The sequence below is a fragment of the Dioscorea cayenensis genome, unplaced genomic scaffold (assembly GCF_009730915.1).
Source record: "Dioscorea cayenensis subsp. rotundata cultivar TDr96_F1 unplaced genomic scaffold, TDr96_F1_v2_PseudoChromosome.rev07_lg8_w22 25.fasta BLBR01001208.1, whole genome shotgun sequence".
Lineage (NCBI taxonomy): Eukaryota > Viridiplantae > Streptophyta > Magnoliopsida > Dioscoreales > Dioscoreaceae > Dioscorea > Dioscorea cayenensis.
Window position 1 is genome coordinate 40,302 of NW_024087599.1, and position 17,006 is coordinate 57,307.

Here is a 17,006-nt window from a genome sequence, read left to right on the forward strand (position 1 = left end):
GGGATTAGTCAATTTCATCTATTATCAAGATGGCATGGCAGCGCAAAGCTGCAGAACGTTATAGACCATTGATGTGTGTCTTTAGAAAAGGCAAAGAAAAATATAGGTATGTGACTGACACTGCATGGTAAATATAGAATGAAGTATGGAATTCCCCAGAGTTTAAAGCTCGAAGCCTGAAATTTTCTGCAAACCATCTTACTGAGGCTGAAGGACCCGAATCTAGTATATTTCGGCCCTCAGGAGGCTCCATTTCCCACATATGTCATGCAGAGAAATTGGTAATGCATTTTTATTTGTATAAATATAAGTTTATTCTCCACATAATACTTCTAACATGAATTTCAACTTAATATAAGTTGCTATATTATTGTAGCGATCGAGGCTTGGTCGTGAGCCTCTTCCATATGAGTTTTTCGAAGCGACACATACAAAGATAGGTATCTCTAACCTTATTGATGCAAGAGCTCAGGCCATCAAGGTAAATAGATCAAATAACTCATTATGTGTATTTGAGTTATGGATGAGTAGTTTACTTATATACATTTAAGTTGTAGACTTTGTTTACAATTCATGAGTTTTTAATTGATTGTGTTAATCACAAATTAAAATTTGACTTCTCAAATTTATTGTGGCAGGATCGTTATTTGAATCTTGTGGATCAAGCATCACAAACACAAGAAGAGGGTAATGAGCCTTCTATTGTGGACAAAGCAAATATAATCCTTCAAGCTGTGGGAGGGGAAAAGAAGCGTCGGGTTTATGGAGTATACTCCCAAGCATCTATTTTTTGTCCCCAATTATTGCAAATCTCATCTACAGGTACATCATCTATGGACCTACATGCTAATATTAGACAAGCATCCGATATTGTTGAATTACTTTTTATTTACAGGTACATCATCCAAGGAGCTACAAGTTAAAATTACACAGCTAAGTGAGATTGTTGATCAGCTACAAGATAAAAACAAAAAGCTTCAGGAGAGTTTGCATGAGATGAAAGATGATAACAAGGGGCTTCAGTAAAGTCTACATAAGATGAAGGATGATAGTAAGGGGCTTCATCAAAGTCTACACAAGATGAGAGAGGAAAGAGATCAGTATTGTGAATAGATGATGCGTTAGATGCAAGATATAATGATGGAGCTAGAGGCTAAGATCCTTCAGCGCTCACAGTTCACTCTGGACTCACAGGCAGTTAATGATGATCATGATATTGACCATTTAGATGAGTTGTAGTTTATTAGTTACTTGTTAGCAGGTTTCTCTTGTTAAACATTGTTTTTGGACATTTATTTTCTATATGCATTAATGAATTCAATATTTGTTAGCTTTATTAGTTGGAAAAATAAAGTTGTTATAACAAGAAATGTATATATCAATTATATAAATAAATAAAATATTTTATTTTTTTGTTTATTAGGGTTTTAGCAATAGATTAGAAATAGATTAATATGTTTTAAAAATATAATTATATATATATATATATATGTGTGTGTGTGTTTTTTAATTTTAGCAACGGATTTGTAACGGAATATTTTTTTTTTGTTTCCAAATAAAAAATAAATTTATAACATCCCCAGATCCATTTCAAATCCATTTCTACATTTTGGAATGGAAATTATTCTGTTGCAAATCTGTCGTTAAATTCTAAAACGGTTTACCAATGAATTAAATTCTGTTGCAGAATTCAGTAACGATTTTGAAATGGAATAATTTCCATTGCGATTTTCAAAATTTGGAAACGGAATTTATTCCAATACAAATTTGTTGCAAATTTCTTAAACGAAATCCTATTTCGTTTGTAAAAAATTAGCAGTGCCCTTTTTAGAAATTGAAAAATTCTGTTTCTAATCCATTGCTATAGTGAGGTAGCAATGGATTAGAAACGGAAAATGATGTTTGTAAAATGCAATTTTCTTGTAGTGATTTATGCACTCTATATTAGATCCAAAGATTAGTAGGTCATCTACACATAAAATAATTAAGACTCTATATTCTTTTGTTACTTTAATAAAAACACATGACTCTACTTTACTACTCTTAAACCCAAATCTCTTTATTTCCTTTTTAAACTTCTTATACCATTGTTTAGATGCTTGTTTAAGACCATAAAGAGACTTGTTGAGTTTACATACCTTGTGCTCTTGTCCTTGAACAATGTAACCATTTGGTTGCTCAATGTAGATCTCCTCCTCAAGATCCACATTCAAAAAAGTTGTCTTCACATCCATCTGATGTACTTCAAGTTTGAAAATCGAAGCTATGGAAAACATTATTCTAATAGATGTAAATTTAGAGACCGGAAAAAGTTCTAAAATAATCTAGTCCTTCCTTTTTATTAAAGCCTTTGGCTACCAATCTTGCTTTATATTTATCAATTGAACCATTGGTCTTGAGTTTTCTCTTTAAAACCTATTTAGTGCCTATGGCTTTAGTGTTAGGAGGAAGATCCACCAAAGTGCATGTATTATTTTGATACATGGACTTAATCTCTTCATCCATAGCTTGTTTCCACAAGTGTGAATCTTGCCTACTCATGGCTTCACTAAAAGCATATGGATCTTCATCAATCATATAGGTCATCATATATGGTCTAAAGTCCTTTTCTATTCTTTTCCTTTTCCTTCTTCTTAGGATGGGAGTTGGAGACTTTTTTTTTTTTTTTAGATGTTTCTTCTTTTGATGCACTAACCTCTTTATTGGTGTTTTCTTCACAAAGGCCTTGGTTTATTAATTCTTTTGACAAATTTTCATCGAGTTCATGTAAACTTGCCTCCTTTATGAACTAGAAGAAAAAATGCTATTTGTGACACATAAATTTGCGACGTGTAAAAGTGTTGCAAATTTGCGACACAAATTGCAACAATGCGTGACAAAAAATAAAAAATGGTTGTAAAAAGAATCAAATTGCATTGCACAAAAATGATCATTCAAGAATGTTGCAAAATGTGTCACAAAATTTTGGGACCCATAATGTAATTGTTTTGCGACACAAATTGTGACATATTATTTGCAACGATCTATTGACATCGCAAAATGTGTCACAAAATTTTGGAGCCCAGCATGTACTTGGATTGCGACACAGATTGCAACACATTATTTGTAATGATCAATTGGTGTTGCAAATTGTGTCACAAAGTTTAATAATAAATAATTATATTCCTCACGGCCAAAAAAGTGGGTTTTGGTTTATAGGTAATTGCAAGACAACTCTTCCATAGACACTTATTTTCAATCCTCTAGCTTCACCTTTCTTCACTTCTTTAACAATTTTTGAAGATTTTTTTACAAATAAACATAACTATTTAGTATTAGTGCCTTCAAAACTTTATTCACAGTGATTTAAATTGGTATGTCTATCACTCTCCTCCTCAATCTCTTTAATTTACATTTAGGGTTTGATTTAGTATATTTAGCAATTTTATATGATTATACTAGTTAATTTTTGTAAAAGAATTATAATATTTTTTCATTAATACCGATTATATACCACCAGGGTTGATTCAAGCTGCAAAGGTTTGTATTGATAAAATAAGCAGTTTTGAGTTCGAATTTTTGTATACATGCGTTGGGAAGGAGGTCCCTCTTTATAAGCCTTTTAACACCCCACCATAAAAACCAAGTCAAATATATATTAAACTTCTATGATTTTTAATTAAAATTAATATTATAATATTATCTAAATCAACTATAGACTCAATTTTTTTGTTTGTTTTCCATGGTTGAATAGCTTACAATTAATTTTAATAAAAAATAGGGAAAATTACTGTTCACCCCTCGTAATTTTCAAAACTTCCCAAAAATCCCCTCCTACTTTTACACACCCCGGACAGCCCTTCTGTTAGTGTTTAACTTCTCTTTTACCCCCTACCGTTCACTTCAAATGGGTCCATGTTGTGAAATCCCATTTTTGGCCTTAAAAATGGTGGGAAAGGAAAGCGCCAAATCACATCATGTTCAACCTTTTCAAGGGCTTTTCGCTTGGTTTCGATGAGACAATGCCTAGGAGTTGCATTACATCTTATTGTTCTCCTCATTTCTTCTCATTTGAGTTGTTCGACTTCGATTCCGCGGTTTCGTGAATACTGGTGAGAATCTCTTCGTTGCTATCGGTTTGACCATTCCGCGGTGTTTATTATGGCAGTTCATTTGTGGTAGTCCGGGTGAAGTTTATCATACCCAAATATATAAATCGGTTTCTCCAACGTAAAAATGAAGTTGATTTCCATCGGATTGGTCAAGTGCACTTCATCTTCAAATGAAAGTCGTAGTCGATTTTATTGTCGAGGCAGAGCATGTGCCATTGTCGTCTCCGTTTGAAAACGAGTTCATTTCGTTGTAAAGTTCTTCTCGTTTATGGTTATCTATTTGTATATTTTAAATAATGTTTAACTATTTGCTATTATCCGTTTAAATATATTACTAATATGTTTAATAATTATCATCTCCGTTTAATACTTGTCATCTCCGTTTAACTTTATCTTTAAATGTATAACTATTCATATTAACGTGTAAATTCTCAAAGTCTCTGCGTAAAACGGTGATCTTTTTCGTTTGATCTGAATTGTTGGCAGGTGGCACGTGGCAGGTGGCAAGGTTATGATATCCCGTGCATAAGAATTAATGACGGCATTAATTCTTATGCACGGTAACATAAATATCCGAACACCCGTTCGTTGTCATCAGTCAATGTCGGTCCACTGTGCGTTTAATTTTTTTCTCGGATATGAAGAGTCAGCCTGCTTGTGGACTTCACACCATAAATAACCAGGAAGAACCCTTCCCATGGACAACCACTCCTCGTCGTCCTCATCATCCTCCTTCTCTTCCTCTTCCTCCTCTTCCCATGGACAACCACTCTATCTGAAAGGATGTTTCGTGAACCTTCTTCCTTATCTTGAGAATCAATCAGCCGTAATCACGCAACAAGTTAAACTATCTTTTCCTGCCCAAGGCGAAATGCTCGCATAATTGCCTGAATGCAGAGGATTCTCCAGCGGTGGATGACGGGCAAGCAATTAAGCGAGCATTTCGACTTGGGTAAGAAAAGAAAGTTTTCACGTATTTTGTGATTGAGGAGGATTCTCTAGAGAAGGGAGATCAGGAAACATCCTTTAAGACAGGGTTGATATTTATCACTTGAGACTTTTTGTTACCGTTTAAGAACATTACGTCAGTATACAACTATTACGTTCTGTGTTTAAATATCAGTACCTTCGCTTAAGTCCGACCATGACACATTGATTAATAGTCGTTTTCATGAATGTGTTTGTTTAACCTTTTTTTTAATGTTGTACGTTGTGCAGGTTCAAGTTGATGCGCATGTTATGCAACCGCTGTGAGCATTCGAATGTACAGACACTTGTTTCGTTATACGAGGGTCGAGTCGTGAGTGTCCAAAGTCCGAGAGGACGTTGTAAATGTGGTAAATGTTGTAAATGTTGTAAATGTTGTAAATGTTTTGTAAATGTTGTAAACGAATGTTTTATTTGAATGTGAACTTCTGAAATTTAAACAGAGACCTAGTAAAAACAATGTGGGAAACAAAAGAACGTCATTGTAAACAATAGAAAAAGTTAAACAATACTCAAGTTACTCTTTAAACAATGACAACGGTGTTTAAGAAAATACGTAAAGATGTTTAAACAATGACCCAGGAGGTACCCATCTTCAACGCGATGTCAGTGAAAGCATTCAATTTAAACAATAACATATATTTTAAACAGTTAAATCACTATATTTAAACATTTTACGTATTATTTACATGATATAGACTTTATTTAAACCGGTAATCGTTATGTTAAACACTATATGTATCTGTTTAAACATAAAAAGCTTGACGTTTAAACAGATACTCATGTCGAGCGATGACAATACGTCTTCATCGCGACAGTGGCATATATTTTTCCTTTTTTGCCCTTGGGATGGAGGGAAAAATACCGCCCAATCACATCACGTCTAGTCTAACCTCTATGCACTTTTTTGTCTTCATCGCGACAGTGATATATATATATGCACTTTTTTTGTTTGCCTATCTGACTGCTGTTTGTTGTTTACATCTTCTTCTTCTTCTTCTTCTTCGGCTTATTTTTGTTCTTCATTTCATTTGGTTTGTACAATTTGGTTTTTGGCCGATATATTATGGAGAGTTTTTGTGGTATTGCTAGATTTAACGAGGAGGGAAGAGTGCTAATGTTCACGGCTCAGACTTCTTGGGAGTTGGTGTTAGCTGAGATATGTGAGTGATGGGGTCTCGAAGTTTCTCTTGTCAGGGTTAAGTTCATCACACCAGATGGATATAAAACGGTTTGCCCAATAGAAAACGATGTTGACTTCCAGCGGATGTGTCACGTGCACTCCATCTTCAAGTGTGATGTAGTTGATCTTGTCGTCGAGACAGAAAATGTGCCATTACCGAATCCTAATGGAAACGAGTTTTACTCGTTGTAAGTTCCTTCTCTTTTAATTGTTCCAGTTGTCTGGGGTCATTAGTGTTTAAATATGTCCGTCACTAGTTAACATCTTGTATTAGTCGTTTACGTTATTAGTTAACTGCTTAAGTATTTAATTTAACGTTTAAATATTGTCATTATCACTTAAACATTATATTCTCCGCTTAACATATTGATCTTTTCATTTGACTGAAGTGTTGGCAGGAATTCAGATTCTGCGAGTCCTCCCGTTCATCCCCATGGTGACCCTGACGGTGTGGGATGTCTTTCTTCCTCGTCAGATCATTCTGAAGTGCTGTCATTGGATATTGGACAACGCTTTGACGGTGTCGAACATTTCAGGGATGTACTTCGAAATCATGCAATCAAAAGGAATTTTGACTTCAAATTCATAAAGAATGAAAAATATCGGGTGACTGTGGAATGCGCTGCCGATGGTTGTCATTGGCGCCTTCATGCATCAAAAGAGTATAACAAAAATACTTTCAGAATCAAGACAATCAACCCGTCACACACTTGCGGTGGTGGCATAGGTTCGGTGTCACATCCGAAAGCGTCCAAAAAATGGGTTAGCGCATGAGTGATTCAGAAGCTCAAGGACCGTCCCTTGTACAAGGCCATCGACATTCAGAAGGACATGTTGCGGGAACATGGTGTCCACATACCATACAAGCAGGCTTGGTTAGGAAAAGAGCATGCCCGGGTGGTCCTCGACGGCAGTGACATCTCCAGCTACGATTGTTTGCTTTGGTATGTGGATAAGGTGGCTGAGACAAATCCCGGCAGCGTTGCGATCGTGGAAAGAGGCGGTGATCGGTTTTAAGCGTGCATTCTTTTTCTTCGGTAGCGTGTATTGTGGGATTCAAGAGGGCTTGCGAGGCAGCTAGTTTCTCGATGGTACCCACCTCCTTGGAAAATATCGGGGTACATTACTGGGTGCCACAGGGAAAGATGGAAATAATGGTTTTTTCCACGTGGCCTTCGGTATAGTCGATAACGAGACCGATGCCAATTGGACTTGGTTCATATCTAAGTTAGGCGATGCTTTATACGAGGATGGAGATTATCATGAGATAATTACTTTTCGTGTCGGACAGGTCCAAGGGCCTCGTGAGCACAATTGCAGAGTCTTCCCTTCTTCGCCACATGCATACTGCTCTTCAACATTTTGAGGCCAATTTTATGAAAAGCCAATGTCGGACTTGGGAAGGCATTGAGGGAGGAGTGCTTGGTCTATGCTTCCGCATTGCGTGGGCATCTACGGCTAAAGATTTCGATGATACCGTGAATGAACTGCAGGCCACATCACCCGAAGCTCATCACTAGTTGATTAATAAATCGGATATGGCACATTGGTCGAATTATCTGTTCAGAGGTGATCGTTGGAGTGAGATGTATTCAAACGTCGCGGAGTCGTTCAATGCTTGGATCAAGGAAGCTCGTCATTTACCGGTGACGAAAATGGTTGACTCTATAAGGTCTGCGAATGTTGGTTTACACTTAACATTTAGTGTTACCCTTTAAACATTCTCAATCTTTGTTTAATTACACTTGTCGACTTTAAATATTAATCCTTTCGTTTAAATATTTACAATAATGTTTAAACATGTTTTACTGAATTATTTAACCATCATCGTCTTTGTTTAACCTTATTTGCCGTGTTCGAGTTGATGCGATGTTATGTAACCGGGCGTGAGCAGCGTAACAAATGGGAGACCTACTTATGCCCAGACATACATTCGAAGGTAGAGATCATTGTTGAGGATAGCCGAAATCTTCGTGTTGGTCATTGTGTCGATGATCGTTACGAAGTGATCGACCCGGTCACGAGCAACTTCGTAGATCTCGCCATCGAACTTGTTCATGTCGAAGGTGCTAAGTTTATGGTATCCCTTGCAAACACGCTTGCTGCTAATAATGCATGCAGACACCAGCGTACATCGATTTATTAGGGGTACTTCACCGTCGACAATTACAAGCCGACGTACTAAGGAAGCTATATTCCCATACCCGACGATGACGGGCCTTGAGGGAAATCGTGAGCTTCGTTTGCATGACGACTGTGGCGAGAAGGCGACTGGGCGGCCTAGAGCGAAAAGAGGATCGAGTCATGGCGTTTGATGTCCGCGAGTTACATTGCAGCTCACTGCCGATGGATCCGGTCACGATCGACGATCTTTAGTAATGAAAGCTCGTGGCCCGACTAGGCATTGTAAATAAAGCCCGACGATGACAGGGAAACATTGTGTGATGATGGGCAACTTTCCATATTTAAACTCTTACTCTTTACAGACGAATTGAATGTATTTAAAGCAGGAGACATTGTTATTTTAAACGGATCTGCTGTAATTTGAAATATTTCAACCGATGTTTTAAAGCGATATATGGTATATTTAAACAATTAAGCGGAAATGTACACAATTACAACGTAAATTAAACAATGAAATGAAAGCCGAATGGAATTTAACCTGCCTTACAATTGAAAAACAAACAAAATTTACATTGAGATATACAAGTCATGTTATTCGAAAGCGAAAACAATGAATTGAATGTCCGAGTTTACGTTCGAAAACAAAATTGACATTGAGATATACAAGACATGTTCTTGGGTCATCAAATCTTAACCCGCTTGTGGCGACCCCCTTTGTCATGGACGCACGCCCTCCCTCCTAAGTATCACGGGTAACATATCTTAATCGAGGTAAGGAATATCCCGTCATGCGGTAGCCATAACTTCTCACCCTCAAAGTAATTGCTCGATAAACCGCGTGATGTGAGCAGGCGCAATCGGCGCTTCCTTGTTTCTCGCGTGGGGTTTCTATGTAGTAGCTGCAGTGGGTACTTTCTGTCGTGACTCGCTGAGCGCATATCGACACAATTGTCGAATAGATTCCATCTGTCGAGATATGCAGAGTTGAGATTAGAATACTCGATTAAATACCAAACACTATTAATCAGACATAATTAAAGATCTTACCATGTCCAACGCGTCTTTACTCGTGACCCGGGACATGAAGAATAATGCACTGTATTCTTGTTTATCATTGTCGAGGGGCGGCGACATGGAAGTGGCCATTCATGATTATCGGGAGGATGACAATTTGAACTTCGATGCGGGTTGCGCAGACATCCCGACCATAGCCATAATTATTTCATATGCGCCGTCACGCTTTGACATAAAAAGCGCCGCGATCTGGTGATGGAGCGCGCTTCTTGTAAGGATATGGCTCTTTTGCTCAGCGACTTTTGTATAATGCATACGTGGCGTCCATCACATCATCGTGACCATCTCCTTCCCCTCAGCGTGCATGTACTGATTTGTCCGTGTGGTCTTGTGACGTCATTCTTCCATCATGTGATCTGAGGTTAAGCGATATGAGATATAATAAGACCATATTGTAAATGTTTAAATGATATTATCAATTGTTAAATGATATTATATATAATTAAAGCGTTAAGTAGAAAAAAATTAAATGATAACATAAAGACATTAAACACCATTAGAAAATCGTTAAACACTATAATAAAAACTTTAAACACTATCATAAAAAAACTTAAGACTTACCCGTCCATAGAGCGAGTTGAGGAAGATCCTCATCAACTCCTCGCTTTCATGTTGTTAAAGACGAGACAGGCGACCCATTTTTGGGAATAAAAGCTTTTTCGAGCACGTCTGGTCCCATTGTTGATTGGCCTTGATCATCTCTCTCGTTGCTCATTTCGGGGGTCTTCAGCAGAGCCCTTTGCCATTGCACCTTCACGGTGTTCGAGCACTAGTGACATCTTCCTTCGATCGCGAGGGCGAGCTGCGACGAGCATCAGCTGCGGACACATCCTTACATGGTTGTTCTTGTTGTGGGATTGTGCACGGCGATCGCGAGACGACGGCGACAACATCAACCGCAGACACATCCTTACATGGTTGTATTTGTGGTGGGATTGTGTCTGCCGTTCGCGATGCATCGGCCCGCGACCACGGCCCGCGACAGCAGATTCAGACGATCTTCTCAACCGTGGCCATGGCGGCAACGTCATTGGGAGACACACCCTTAGCTTATTCTTGATCCGCGAGATTGTGTCCATCTTTGATGCCCTAATCTCAGACAGCCCGGTTCCAGCGGTCCATCGATCATTAAAAAGAGAGTTGGCGACCTTCTCGACCGCGAGCGGCCACATCATCGACTATGTCCTCCAACATCATGGCCATGTCATCAACGGCGACAATCTCGATATGACATCGGTCGCCCGATGGTGTTGCTATTGTTCATCGTCGGTCGGCGGTGGAGACGAGGCGATATTGTTCTCCTCTTTTTCGCAAGTCTCTTGAATGTGGCCGTCTTGGAATGACCTTCACGATGATGTCGTCGTCGCCAAATTCCGGCGCCTCGTTCGTCCGGTGCTTCGATTCTTTGGAGGGATGGCGCGATCGGTTGTGAACGATGCCTCGATTGCCTCAACACGGCGACAAGTCGAGAAACTTCGGTCGTCAATATCATGCGCGCTGCGTAAGAGTTCGCGGTGACATCTTCGCCTAATGTCGCCGGTTGGAAAGTGCCGTATGGTCGGGAGTCGCCCTGATCGGGGGCTATCGTTGTCGTGGTAGGGGGTTGTTGCGATCTGCCGGGGTGGGGAGGACTTCTCGCGTCGAGGATTGCGTCGTGGCGTGGTGGGGTGGAAGTAGGAGAAGCTGCGTCGGCGCCGCGATGAGAGGCGCCTCTCGTCATCGCGCCTGAGCAAGTGGTTCGGGGAGCGATAGCATCCATCCAGGTCGGTTGGCCCCGATAAATATTTCTTCTTCGACGTTAGCAGGAACCATTTCAGAAACTAACATATGTAAACCAAACAATGTCAGTGAAATCGATTCATTTTAAAGCTGTAAAAACTATATTTAAGCAGTTGGTTATATATTTAAACATTATAGAATATATTTAAGCGGAGAACAAAATATTTAAACCCGGTATGAATAAGTTTTAAACGGCAAATGCTAAAGTTAAACACTAAATAATATGTTTAAACATTAAAGACTTATGTTAAACATTGTCCATGATTTATTACCTCTTTCCCATCGAGTGATGACAAGCTGGTTTCTATCGTCGTTTGCTTCCGGTAAGTACTTTCACCGTAGCACAGCATCCTTGGGACCTTGCCAAAGCGGACTTTCTTCCCCGTTCGGTCACTTTCGTAAAAAAACCGCGAAGTTAAGCGCGACCTAGCAACCCTTAATGTACCACTATGTTGGTCTTCTTCCGGCGCATCTATCTTGCACTCGGGCGGCTACTTGAGGGAATATCCTCCATGCAGCCGACTAGTACGTCGCCTGCGCCCATGCGTATCGCCCCCATGGGTCGGTAGATCATCGGCGTAATCAGCGATCCGATTCGGAGCAAGAGCATGATGTATTTGGGAAGAGGGTCGTACCCATAAAAGTACACCATCGGGGAGTTTGACAAAATTATCTTCTTCTCCCTACAGTCGAACAAGTTACGCCAAAAATGCTCTTGATGGAGTCTCGCTGTCTCTCGTGGGTTTTTGATAAATCCAGCCCTTCGAGCGGCGGGTCTTCTTCTGAAACACGATTGCGTCGCCATCGCAATCTCGAGACCAAGAGCGAGGGTCACATCACGAGGGCCTAAAACTCGGCGAGGCTTTCCCCGATCCCGAATTTATTGGTGCGACCATCGTACCTGCTGCAAAAAGAGAATCAGAAGGGTCCTCTCTTGGTATATAGCTTCCGACTCGATGAACAGCTGCATGACGGTGTCCTTCGAATAATCTCCCGGTGTCGAGGGGTTATGTTATCTTTCAATTCATCTAAGGTCTCCTAGCCGGTGTCAAATAGCATCGCCCATTAACTAGGTTGACCGCCATAATCACAAGACTGCTGACAATAACAACACATTCGACATGCGAGTATTGACAAAAGTTTAAGCGGAAATATAAGGTTTTAAGCGGTAACCTCTCGGTTATTAAATAGAGATATCAAATGTTAAAGCGAGACCCATTTTCTTAAAGCAGAGGCGGAAATACTTAAGCAGAGACAACAAATTTTTAAAGCTGTAACATCTCATTTCTTAAGCGTCGACCTCGTTTGTAAAAAGCTGCAACCATATGAAAGCGAAAGGGAAATGTACATTATAAATATTACATAAATCATATAATCGAAAAAAACTATTTCGATAGTGTATACATCTGAAAAATGCAAAACAAAACAAAACCCTAGCAGAAATCTCCTGCAAGACTAACAAAAAAACCCAGTAGAAATCCCCTGCGAGACTTGATATCTTCCAACAAAAGCAGGAGCCTAAAACAAAAACCGAAAAAAATCTTTCTTTATGTGAGCAGGTTAACGTAAAACCATACTCAATACCTTAGATTGCAAGCGATGAAATGCCAACTAGTTCTTGGCGGGCGACTTCTCGCTTCGAGATCTGCGGTGGAAAGGGAAAAAGGCGATGAAATGCCAATTCGGGAGGCTGCAGGTGAGAGACAACTCGGAGGCGACCGGAAATGGAAAAGGCGAAGGCGTGAGTTGAGAAAAAGCAAGTAAAGCGAGCTCCGATAAATTAGTCTCTTGGGGTTCCCTATGGAAACCCACCCCTTCCTCTCGAACGCCATGAGATGGTTGCGTACGACTTTCACAAATGCAGGGTATTTTTGTTCGTAAAATTTGAAACTCATCTCGGATTCGCATCCGATTCTGAGACTTTTGGGGGTTTGAAAAAGCATGAGTGTTTAAAAAGGAGGGGTTTTTAGGGATTCTAGCTAACGAGGATGTTTTTGGTAATTTTCTGACTTTAGAGTTTTTTTGACAATTTCCACTAAAAAAATAATATAATTTTAATATTTTTTATATAAAAATGTATATATATATATATATATATGATATTTCTTTGCAAGGGTTAGGTCCACTAGGCCCACAGCCCAACGTAACTTCAAGCAACCCTTTCACCTCTTTCTCAGATCGCACACCCCATCCATCTCGATGGCAACCATCACCATCGCTCAAGGCCGATGATCACTCCCTCTCCCCACCGCATCTCTGCCACTCCGATAGCAACCTCACCACCATTGCTCCTCCCCAACCAACGCCCCTGGCCCAACGCGTCCCCTCCCCCACTTACCGCCCCATTCAAGCCCCCGCCATCAACGCCCTCGCCTCCAACACCGCCCCGATCATGCTCTTTCTTGTACCCATCTTCTCCCATCCTCGGTCCACCGTGAAACATCAGAGCTCTTTCTTCGAGTAAATGTTCAACTCTATCGCTTCTATTCTCCTTTGATTTAGTCTTGTTTTTCTTGTTTTTGGATCTGATTTTTTTCTTAGGTTTGTCTTTTTGTTTTCTTCCAGATCCAATAGCAGAAGCACGAGAGCAGCATAATTGGATCGTTTCATTCTTTGGAGTTTGCAAGTTGGCAATTTAGATTGTTGAATTTTCTTTTGTTCGAAGTTGTTTAGTATAATTGGTGTCCACTAACACATTCGGTGAACAAAAATGCTAGACTATAATCAATCTTAATTTGGTCAATTGGTATTTGCTTCATTAATTTCTGTGCCAATGATGTCTATGTGGTGGGTGGATCAGCCGCATTTGGATTTTTAGAGTAGTATGTTCAATTCTTTTTCCTTTGTTTTGTGTGTGTGTGTGTGTGTGTGTGTATGTGTGTTTTGCCTAAATAATTCATCTATGGATGTTTGCTTTATGTTGATTGGAACTTCTGAGTATGTTTAACGAGTAGGTTCTTGAGTATAATTCGAACTTCATTGATGTTGCACTAGGAGTTTTCCTGGTAGATTCGATGCTTGGATTTATGTTTTGATCTTTTCCCTAGAATTTTTATGAAATTGTGTTTTATGGACTTTTATAATTGTTGTCCTAGATGATTGGTATAGGTTGGAGATTTTTTTCCCCTCTTTTAGCTTCTCTCTTACCTATTCTTTTCATTATATTTAGTTGTTAGTGACATCAATCTCTAGCATTCTTTCATCAACAAAGTAACTATGCATTTAGAGTTTGAACTCGAATAATATTGAAAAAAATTAATAACACTGAACATAATATGCACACAGCTGTATAGAGTGCTTAATGAAATAATGGATATTTTGTTGTTGTAATTTTTTTATATGTATGATTATTTGTTCTGTTTTTCTATACCAATGCCTTTGTTATCAGCTATACTAAAAAAGTGCTAATTTTTCTTTTTCATGCTATTTCAGTGGCACGTGGAATGAGAGGAAAAATTAGATCAACCTTATAATGTTGTTGGTTATGTTGATCGGCAAGTACTTGGAATCAGTCATATGTATCAACATTCAGCCTGAGTATAGATTGAAGTTACTTTTTATTTACAAATCTTTTATCAAGGTGCTTGCAATTTACAACATGATATTCAGATAATTTCCTGAAATTATATGTTGATTGAAGTGATGCATGCTTATACGAAAAAAATTCTCCACATGAGAGACCATTCAAGAAGGATGCTCCATCATGGTGTCAAGCTCCATTTGAACCTGAAGGACTTTTAAGGTTTGGCCTTTCGTCAAAAAAATTAGAATCTTTCAAATGTGTATTTTTCCAAAAATATTAATTCTCCATATGTGACTTACGTGAGGTATATATGAAATAAAAATGTTCAGGCTTCCACGCTTGAACTGAAAACCTCACAGAGTCAGTAAGGCCTGAGGACTTGGTTTTTCTACACTAGTTCTGAGTATATGCAAAAACCTCACATGCCATCTTTTAGATGCAAATTTTTGTTCTTCACTTCCAAATTTAATAATGGGCAACATCAGGAGTATTAGGCATACACAATCACGGGGCTATAATATGAGTGTATACCTTAGATTTTAAAAGCTGAGATAGGTTATATTGAATGTATACTTTTTAACTTTGAAATCAATATTGGAGTAAAGAATAAGAGGTTTAGAGATAAGTTGGTGTGTGCAATGTTTTTGGTCAATGCTTGAGTTAAGTAGTCAGATCTCCCTGAAGTGATTCAGTTTTCACATTCTGGTTGATAATTTCTTTTTGTTTTTATTTCTAAAACTAACCGCTAACAAGGATTTGTGTGGCTAAATTCATGCTTCTAAAATCTATTTTTGTACAATAATACTGATAAAAACAAAAATCAAATCCTATGATATTAGAGATGAATCTGGATATGATAGTTCTTTCTATATACAACTCATTCTTAGAAATCCTAAGTACAATTATTGGAGTACATTTTGGACATGTGCTTGTGCATTTAATGGTATGTGTCTCTTTGAATATCTTAATCTTCTCAGTTTCCACTAATCTATTGGAAAACCAAACAAACAGAAAAAGTTGATAATGCTTTCTAATATATTTTATGACTGTTGTACGTTCATCTGGATAGACTTAAACATTGGGTCAGAATGGGTCTAGCTCTCCACCTCATCAGATTTATTCTGCATTTCACCAATGGTTTGTGAGCTTCTTTAGAAAATTATTTTTTTAATCCTTTTGTTTGTGTTTTTACATTTTAAGTCACATCCTTATGGATTCTATTTATTATTTATTTTGAAAATCATTTGAAAGTCATTCTTCTTTTTGTTTGTGTTTTGAAGTGGGTATATATTACTATTAAATGCAGTATGAATTATCTGGGGAGAAAGATGCAATCAATGATCAGATTGAAAAGGCTATTCTTCATGCAGATTGTAGAAGAGTTAGAGTTTGAGTCTTGGACTATTAAAACCAGGCAGCAGGCTGTTTGTACTCATTTGTTTAATTGTGATCATTGAAACTCTAATCTAGCATAACTGTAAGTTTTACTGTAGTGAAATTAATTTATTTCAAACACGATCTATAGGGTAGAGAAATCAATGGATACAGTAAGTTGTATCTACAGAAACACCCAAACCTGAATTTAAGATTGTTGATGGAAAGTAGTTTAGCAGCAACAGTTCTCAAAAAGTATTCCATCCAGAACAAAGCAAGTACTATTCCTTTTATATAGTACTTGAGAACATGCATTCTTGTGATGTAATTCTCATTTCAATTACAATGTCAAAACTATTCCTTTATATATATATATATATATATTTGAAATTAAACATCTTTTTTTCTGCTGTTATGATAGAATTGGATGCGAGAAGAGTGATGAGTGCATGGCTAATCACAGGGATAATTCATGCATTATAAGGGTTGAATGAACATGAGACACAATACTCGACATTGAGAAAGTATGATTCAGAAAAACAAACTACTAGCAATCAGTTGCTTTTTATCCCTCTAGAGGTTATAAGTAAGATGGAAATTTTAGAGAAAATATCACGAGGAGCAGAAGCAACACAACAAATACATCCTTTCTCTCTTAGAATCTCGAGGTGTTAAGATAAATTTGGGGATAACTCCTCGTCCTTAATATGCTACTTCTAGGACATGGGAGTCTTTTTCCCATGCCTCACACTTCAAAGGATGTTGAACAGCCTCAACATGTAGATGAAATTGCAACAAAATGAATGTGATGTTTTGGATTATTACATTAAATACTTTTGTAACTTTCTATTGTTGTATTAGATCTTTAGAC

The 17,006-nt window shown here is 38.3% G+C and overlaps 1 long non-coding RNA gene across 1 annotated transcript; it reads left to right on the forward strand.

The window, feature by feature from the left end:
* The first annotated feature begins 13,511 nt into the window (after positions 1-13,511).
* Positions 13,512-14,768, forward strand: LOC120255825. The gene is made up of 3 exons (XR_005535110.1): positions 13,512-13,698; positions 13,804-13,864; positions 14,671-14,768. It is a non-coding gene; the product is annotated as an uncharacterized LOC120255825 (long non-coding RNA).
* Positions 14,769-17,006: the final 2,238 nt, after the last annotated feature.